This window comes from Coptis chinensis, chromosome 9 (genome assembly GCF_015680905.1).
Source record: "Coptis chinensis isolate HL-2020 chromosome 9, ASM1568090v1, whole genome shotgun sequence".
In the NCBI taxonomy this organism is placed as follows: Eukaryota; Viridiplantae; Streptophyta; class Magnoliopsida; order Ranunculales; family Ranunculaceae; genus Coptis; species Coptis chinensis.
In genome coordinates, this window is record NC_141464.1 from 80,555,470 (window position 1) to 80,564,958 (window position 9,489).

General features: G+C 37.1%; 1 long non-coding RNA gene across 1 annotated transcript; it reads right to left on the reverse strand.

Moving 5' to 3' along the window:
- Positions 1–2,015: 2,015 nt before the first annotated feature.
- LOC147478551 (uncharacterized) lies at positions 2,016–2,958 on the reverse strand. Its single transcript, XR_015208376.1, has 2 exons — positions 2,698–2,958; positions 2,016–2,608 (listed from the first exon to the last, which is right to left on the reverse strand). It is a non-coding gene; the product is annotated as an uncharacterized LOC147478551 (long non-coding RNA).
- Between the last annotated feature and the right edge of the window lie 6,531 nt (positions 2,959–9,489).

Sequence of the window (9,489 nt, forward strand, 5' to 3'; positions counted from 1 at the left end):
TTGCTTTTCTTCTTCATCAATTTCGAATCTACATTCTTGAAAAAGAAGAGATGAATTGGTCAATTGAGTTTTTTCTTGATTTTCACCATTAAAGCTTCATGAAAAAGCTTATGAATGATGAAGAGTAATTGAGTTTTTTCTTGATTTCCACCATTAAAGCTTCATTAATGTAAGATGCAAGAAGAGAATCTAATCAACTAAGTTTCTTCTTTATTCCATTAATGGTGGTTAAATTGTTCACTCTCTCTCTCTCTCTTTTACATGTGAGAAAAGTAGAAAAAGTAAAAGTGTCGAAATGAATCTCGGTCCCTTCTTTCTTTTGTCCACTCCTTTTATAGTTGCTCCACATAGGAAAAGACTTGGGTCCTCGGTGGACTTTAGACTAAAGTGTCCAAAAGCGGTGAGACCACACATTTGGTATTTTTTGTTTTTTTTTTAAATTTTTGAAGACTTTTTGGGTGAAAATGCTGATGAGGATACCTAATGTATGGTCCTCAGCTGCTTTGGACGCACTTCGGTCCTAAGCGCTGAGGACCGAAGCTTTTCTCCTCCACATATGTCCATCCAATAGCTTTTTTTTAACATGTGTCCATCCTTGTCTCTCTCCTTTATACCTGAAATTTATAATGAATATATTGGCCCTCATGCTGATATTGTATTAAAACTTTATTGAAATAATATCGAATATCGTTATGTACGATATTTGGGCACCACATCCCCCCTCTCGAAATTTTCAAATTTTATTAGCAAAAATTTGAAGATTTCGAGAAGCAATAGAAAATAAACTTGATTTTTATTTTGATTTTGAGTTTATTTTTTTTACTATTCATCGACACTGTTCATCCGTTACTATTCATCCGTTATATCCTCTTATCCGATAGTGTGCATCCACACTCTTCATATATACTATTCATCCGATAGTGTGCATCCGCACTCTTCATATATACTACTCATCCGATATATCCTTTTATCCGATACTGAGCATCCTCACTTTTTATATACACTATTCATCCGATATATTATCTTTTCCGACAGTGTGGATCCGCACTCTACATATACACTATTCATCCGATATATCATTTTATCCGATAGTGTGCATCCGCACTCGTTATATATAATATTCATCCGATATATTTTTTATCCGATAGTGAGCATCCTCACTTTTCATATACTCTAGATATATCCTCTTATCCGATAGTATGCATCCGCACTCTACATATACACTATTCATCCGATATATCATTTTATCCGATTGTGTGCATCCACACTCTTTATATACTATTCATCCGATATATCTTTTTATCCGATACTGAGCATCCTCACTTTTCATATACACTATTCATCCGATATATTCTTTTATCCGATAGTGTGCATCCTCGACTCTTCATATATACTATTCATTCGATATATAACTGCTCTACTATCGGATTGTAAAGGTCATCCTAAGATTGTAAAGGAAATCATGACTAAGAAGTAGGATTCCTAGCTCTACTTTCTTAGGGTTCGATTGTAGCATGTCTAGTGATCTCAGGTATGTTAGGCTTATAGTCTGTCAATTTGCGTCTTTGTGTGCCTCCTTTTAAAGATCTAACTCTTAGGGAGGCTTGTAAGGTTTACCCTTTTGCAATATAAACCGGTGAGGGTCTCCATTAACCCCATAACTTTTTCAGGAAAAAAAAAAAATCATGAAATTTCCACTCAAAAGGTGCAGTTTACTTTAAATAATCCCTTCGGGCGTAAATATAATAGTAACAACCAACACACTTAAAAACCACCTCAAGTCTTCAACAGTACTTTAAACCCATTAATTTAAAAAGGAAAAAAAATTGTCACCTGATAAAGCATTTTGGGACCCAAAATATTTTGGCAGCGTGGAGGCTGGAAATTGAGATGGGAACACGAACACGAACAACAAGCAGAAGAAGAAAAAAGGGCATTGGAAAATCATTTCAGTTCCTAAATATCACGATAAATACACAAACTACTGTCTGAACTGACGACAAGACAACTACCACTTAGACAAGTGAACAAACATTCATGTATTTGATTGGTTAAAAAACATTCACATTTCGCGCTGTTTCAGCCAGCTCAGTTGGTGAAATACCAAAAGCCATTACAAACATAACCATTCAGTAGGTGAAAATAACATAAGTAATTAGACTTTGCTACATAAATCGTTCTTGGACATCAAAAGTATTTACGAATGCCCTAAACCATGTCTACAAAGCAAGATTTAGCACAGGTTTAACTGTAAGTACAAACTTTCCAATTGCCCTACACATCATTTTGCTACAGTCACCAGATGAAGTGCCAAGCCATCAACCATTTAGGAGAAGTCGATTACACTGCAACCTGAAGCTCTAGGAAGCATTAGTAGTCTTTTACTAATTTTCATTTGCTTTTTTGGATCCGCAGATAGCGTCGAAACAGAAATGATAGTCATTTTCTCCAAAACTCTTGCGTTCTTCAGCAAAAACATGATAACACTTATCTCATTCTCCCACCCGTAAAAGCACCTTACTTCAACTGTCTTCAGATGTGGCAAAAAATCCAGGTCAAGTATTGTAAGTGTCAGAACATGTTCTCCACTAGACCGAAGAGGGAGTCCCTACATAAATCAAAACTTAAAACTTGAGCATGTTAATGGCACTAATATTATTCTGTTAAGAAATAAAAGAACAGCGTAGAATGACTTACATCAGGAAAGACAAGGGATTCAATATTAGGCACTTGGCAGAGCAAGTTTACAAAATGACTACAGTCAAGTATAGAATATCCATTAATCACTCCAAGGTTGGTCACCTTAAATAGTTTAAGCACAATTGGTGCGAGCTCTGGGCTTACGATATCCTATAAATATCAGATACAACTGCATTAGCCAGTATGAATCGGCTAAGTTTCAACAACAGAATGAATGTGTTAATCATCCATGGATTTATGTCTTAGACTACTAGCTTTATAAATAAATGAAATTAAACTGGGGAAAATTTGAAGAAGAAGAAGAAAACTTGCCTCAACGATGTCACTAGACACCAATGTTTTGAAAACCGAACCGGTGATCGAACCGATTTTTTGTTAAAATGGTTCAACCAGGTTCAACCATGGTTCAACTCGGTCGGACCGATTGATGTTTATTTAACAAATTTTTTAATAATTACAATAATAAAATGAATAAATATATGTTTTAATTCAATATTAATTGGTATTATATATCAAAATAAATTTATTATACAAGAAATACATAGTAGTATGTTGGTTTGGAGTTTGGATTATCTTGTTAGGTGTTACGTTCAACTCCCCACATTATCAATTTTTCAAAAAAAAAAAAAAAAATTATATAAGGGTGATCCGGTTTAGAGCTGAACCGGTTCAACCACGGTTTAAGCTTAGACCGAGGGTCCAATCATAAACTCAAGTTTTAACTGAACCGAACCAAAAATTTACCGGTTCCGATCGGACCCCGGTTCAACCACCGGTCCGGTCCGGTTTTCTAAACACTGCTAGACACCACTAAGTCCTTAACATTACAAAGCTCTCGAGTGCCAACTAAACATTTTGATGCATCAACTAATGTGGGTTATGATCAAAACATCAAGTGTTGATAAAAGAGACGAAGAACATAGTAAAGTAATTAGAAAAATGATTGTGATCGGGGGAATGATGAGACTGTACCTTGCGGTTGACTACGTACCCAAATTATCAATGGGATCAAGTCTCAAGAACGTAGTTCTTTATGAAAAATAGTTTGGTATTTATATAGGTAGAGTAGAGAATCCTTGTAGCTCAAGTATTCTTGTAGCTTTAGTAATTGTGATAGAATATAAATCTCAACTGATAATTATCTCTTTGATAAGAAACGAATCTGGACATAAATCAACGTACATTCGTGGCAAGCCATGTGGCTAAGGTTCAGCCTTAGACACATGAGTTAATGAGCCTGTACATTGATCCATGATATTGCGAATTGGGCTTTAGCCCTGTCGATTAAACGAATAAAGTGGAGACTCCTACCAATGGACGTTCGCCACGTAGGTGGGGTTCGAAACACCGCCCCCTCTTTGGCATGCGGACAAAGTTCATATGACAAAGAAGAAAGAAAAATGAGCAGAATGTATAACGAAGTGTCGTGCGAAAAGAAATAATTGGAAAATTGACCGTCGAAAAAAATTCGTGAATTATCGAGAACGAAATAATGTCAAACTAGCGTATACGAGACGCAATGTAGTTAAATAAAAGATGGCCGAAAATGCACAGAAATAAATAAAATATGCACAGAAATAAAATTACAAAAAAATTCGATTGGCGAAAACTATACCGAACACGTCACGTAATAATACGAAATTTGAATTCGACGATGCGTGCCAACGGAATAACGATACTTGGATTATACCGTTGAAAATTAAACGTAGGGGAAGTTTAGTAATAATAGTAATAAAACCACTGAGTCTCCCACCGTACTGTGCTTGTCTATTTATACGGGTTTTTAAATTGTTTTGGATGAGTACTGTGCTTGTCTATTTATACGGTTTTAAAACTGATAGTCACCCACTTCGTCTCTGTATAATTTTTCATTGTATATTGAAGATTGCGTGAAAATTGCCTCTGTTTGAATTTGAGACCAAACTTCAAAAGTCTCGCACAACGAATGAGATAAGATAATAAGTCCTGTATCTCGTCTCGATCTTCGTATATAGGAAGTTGAAACACATATGCTGAGTCATGATTTGGAGTACATGCGACACTATACAACAATTTCATGAGACAGAATAAAATCCACTTGCAACATTAGGTTCGATCATCCTCTTAACCTTATCATAATGAGGAGGAACTCCTTCGTAAGCCTTGAATCTCGCTGTCCCATCAAATATCTTTTTGCCACTGTTATTGCTATAGCAATATTTGATAGTTGCTGTTTATAGACCTTGGCTGGTAAAGGTCGAACATAGGTGGCGACGAAAAATATTCACTTTGGTTTTCCTTATTATGAGTGAACCCCCTCAAGACCTGCTGGAGAAGATGGTGAGGGCGATACTGATAGTGCCAGTATATACAAAAACATGTTACAACCAAACAAGATACGGTGCAGCGCCAGGAAGGAAGGGGCACCGTACCGGTGTTGCCTTGATCTGACCCGGTTCACCCTTGTGGACTTACTGAACCCGGTTTTCGAGCAATCTGACCCGATTTTTCTTTTCTTTTTTTGCAGGTAGAACTACCGTACTATACAGGCAAAATATAATCGAGAAGAAAAAGATGCGTTGACGATCGTAGACTTGGTGAGGTGGAAAGAAGGTAACAGATATAACGAATACACGAGGCCACGGCATAATCTAGCTCAGGATCGAGCAGCTTCAAATTGGATCGGCTAGGATATTAAGCTTAAATTATTGAGTTTCGATAAAACTTAAATTTGGCCTGTCGAAGAAGACAAAGAAAACGGAGAAAAGTGCGGAGAATATGACAAAGCGGTGTCGGAAACAGATATGTTAGTATTTTTTTATCAGTTATCGTAAAATTTTGGTTAAGTCTGAAAAACTGACGAAAAGATTTGAATGTTTGTCGCAGGTTGAAATGGAGGAATTACGAGCAAAAGATATTGACGAAAAATTTCGAGTGGAAAGATCTCAATGCCTTAGAAAAAATAAAGAAACTGAAGAAAGGTTTTGCTCAAGGTGATCGCACCGCAATGCCGTAGAATAAATAAAGAAGTCGGAGAAAATTTTTGCTCAGAAAAATCGACGAAAAGTGTCTCTCAGAAATATCAGTCCAATGCCTTAGAAAAAATAATGAAGCTGACTAAAAGTTTCGTTGAGAAAGAGCGGTGCAATACCTTAGAAAAAATAATGAATGCGGAAGATAGTTAACCAAAAGTGTTAAGCGAAGCGAATGCAGATTTCGAAGAATAAAACGAAGATTTAATCGAGCGACCGTAAGATAATTGACAGAGACAATTGATTAGGTAATTGTGTGAATGTAATACCATAGAGCTAAAACTTCTTTTGATGAAAAATAAATAAAAATAAAGTATGCGTTTGCTATTGAATGTTGTTGTTGTGACAGATAACATACGTGTGGAAAACTGACAATGTTGTTGATTTATGTAGTTGAAATGAAATAGAACGAGACGCCCCCATGTAGAGAAAAACTCCCCCAATGCTAACTTAACTCGACAAAATTAGACTAAGCGAGTGTAAAATCGTTCAACTTAGACGGACGAAATTAAACATGGTAATTTCGTCAGATTTTGTTGTAGTGATAGTAACGACTAAGCGAGCGTAACAGCGTTCATCTTAGACTGACGAAATTAAACGTGGTAATTTTGTCAGATTTTGTCGTAGTGATAATAACGACTAAGCGAGCGTAACAGTGTTCATCTTAGACTGACGAAATTAAACGTGGTAATTTCGTCAGATTTTGGTGTAGCGATAGTAACGACTAAGTGAGCGTAAAAGCGTTCAACTTAGACTGACAAAATTAAACGTGGTAATTTCATCAGATTTTGTCGTAGCGATAGTAACGACTAAGCGAGCGTAAAAGCGTTCAACTTAGACTGACAAAATTAAACGTGGTAATTTCGTCAGATTTTATCGTAGCGATAATACGACTAAGCGAGCGTAACAGCGTTCAACTTAGACTGCCGAAATTAAACGTAGTAATTTCGTCAGATTTTGTCGGAGCGATAGTAACGACTAAGCGAGCGTAAAAGCGTTCAACTTAGACTGACGAAATTACATGTGGTAATTTCGCCAGATTTTGTTGTAGTGATAGTAACGACTAAGCGAGCATAAAAGCGTTCAACTTAGACTGACGAAATTAAACGTGGTAATTTCGTCAGATTTTATCGTAGCGATAGTAATGTTGCGATGGAAACAAAATTATAACATTAGAACTCAAGTTTTTCGTTCAACTCGTTAATTTTGTCCGCTCATTTAGTAAAATAATTTGTTGCAACGAGCCAGAAACGAACACTGTTAGGGGCTGTCGGAAATAACCAATAATGTCAAGGCCCCATTTCGAAAATGACCAAGGTTTATGGATTGGATGACGCTTCGTCGCGGGAAGTTGACCCATATCATATATCATGTGTTTGACAAGGCACACACTTCTCGGACAAACGCTTAACATCCTTTGGCATGTATGGCCACCAATACCATTGGGTCATTGCTATGTGAGCGAGACTTCGCCCCCAGGAGTGGTGTTCACATAGTCCTGAATGAATTTCTTCAAGGCCTAGTAAATTGTTCATTCTGCCCAAACAACGAAGGATAGGATTGAGACTTGTGCTGCTGTGATAGAGTTTTTTAGTCATCAGGAATTCCTGAGCATCGTCAGCTGCATGATCGTCGTCGATAGATACCGAGACATTATCAGTGCCAAGCTCGTTGGAATCATCTTACAGCATAAGTGGCTAATACAGGGTTGTCATAACAGTGACGACTTGATTTTCCACGGATAAGTATGCAATAGAATCAGGATGCCTTACATCATAACGCGGATACTGTACAGTAATGATAGATGTAAAATTTCATGCAATTCGTTGAACGAAGTCTAAATAAACGTCCATTCTATCATTGCGAGCCGCATATTATCATTCAAATTAACTAACGACTAACTTAGAATAATTAATCGTAACTTAGTCGCCCCCAGCTGAAGAGTTGTGCGTATACCACAAATGACAGTTTCGGACTCGGCCATATTATTTGACGCGTCAAATCCCCAATGTAGAGACCTCTCAATTATGTCTTCATTCAGCTTCAAGATGACACAAACAAGACCGGAGGCGGACTTATTATGCGAACTATCGGTGTAAATCTAGCAATTAGCTGATATATCCGATAAATATTTCAAGTCATTGCCCCCGGGAGGTAATGACAATTAGAGATCAATGTTTTCCTCATCGAGTAATGCTTTCGACATAGGAATATCATCAATAAGAAAATCAATCATTAGCGAAACCAAAGTTTGTCGCTGTTTAATTTTATGAGTGTCAGAGGCAATGTTGTAAACGTTAAGGTAACTTTTCCATTCTGCGACTCGATCCGTAGACGTTGCGAAAAAACTTGCGCAGTGGATATTCGACAAGTATAAACTTCGACTATTCCTTCTTTGAAATAAGCTTAAGACGTCTGACAGCATGAAATAAGGCCAGTGTAATATTTTCAATAGAAGAATGCCTCGAGACATATGACGGACATTATCCGCAACAGATGACGAAGAATCGTTAGAGGTAATAACTTCGTGCTGAATAATTTGGCGTATCGGTGGAACGGTAGCCGGGTCGTATGCAATCGGATGTTGAAAAGGAATAGGAGGGAGTATTTCGATACCGCCAGGTTGACCTGGAACCGCACATTCGCGATGATCGTCAGTAAGTGCATCGAGAACTCAGGCTCATCGAGTATTCATCATAACTTTTGTAGAACGTAATCATCGGTTTTGCATAAGAACCTCAGACGACGCCAATTATGTTTCGACCAGATATGATCAAAACATCAAGTGTTGATAAAAGAGACGAAGAACATAGTAAAGTAATTAGAAAAATGATTGTGATCGGGGGAATGATGAGACTGTACCTTGCGGTTGACTACGTACCCAAATTATCAATGGGATCAAGTCTCAAGAACGTAATTCTTTATGAAAAATAGTTTGGTATTTATATAGGTAGAGTAGAGAATCCTTGTAGCTCAAGTATTCTTGTAGCTTTAGTAATTGTGATAGAATATAAATCTCAACTGATAATTATCTCTTTGATAAGAAACGAATCTGGACATAAATCAACATACATTCGTGGCAAGCCATGTGGCTAAGGTTCAGCCTTAGACACATGAGTTAATGGCCCGTACATTGATCCATGATATTGCGAATTGGGCTTTAGCCCCGCCGATTAAACGAATAAAGTGGAGACTCCTACCAATGGACGTTGAAAAGGTTATCAATGCGGAAGTTTCTCTCCTACGCCTTTTAATATGTAATATAGCTAGTGAACCACACCTAAATAAGTAATTGTGTAATCCGATGGAATGAACTCCCCAAGGCATTTTAATAACGAAGTTCCTTAACTTTACGCTTCAACACAACAGATACCCACGCATTAAAGTGAGACACATGGTAGGTATGTGAACATGTTAAGCAAAACCTATGTATATCAGAATCATGGAGAAGCAGCACCCTATAAACAAAATTCATGAATTTATGTTTAAGAACTGGAACTGGAATCTTAAAACTTCTTGTAGTATACAAGAGATTATCAGAGAAGTCGAGAACTGGAACTGAAGTCCAAAAGTACCTCCATTTTGTTGATAATACACTTGCACCAACTGCATCTTTTGTTGGGAGAAAGAAGAGTATATGCTAAAGAATGACTTCAGGTAAAGAAGTCAACCTATCTTCACGTTTCACCACCTTTTCCTTTCTCATCATGAATTTCTTTGTGATCAAAGCTAATCAGATTAGAACTGTGGTAATCTTTGGTGCTATAGGGGCTTTATA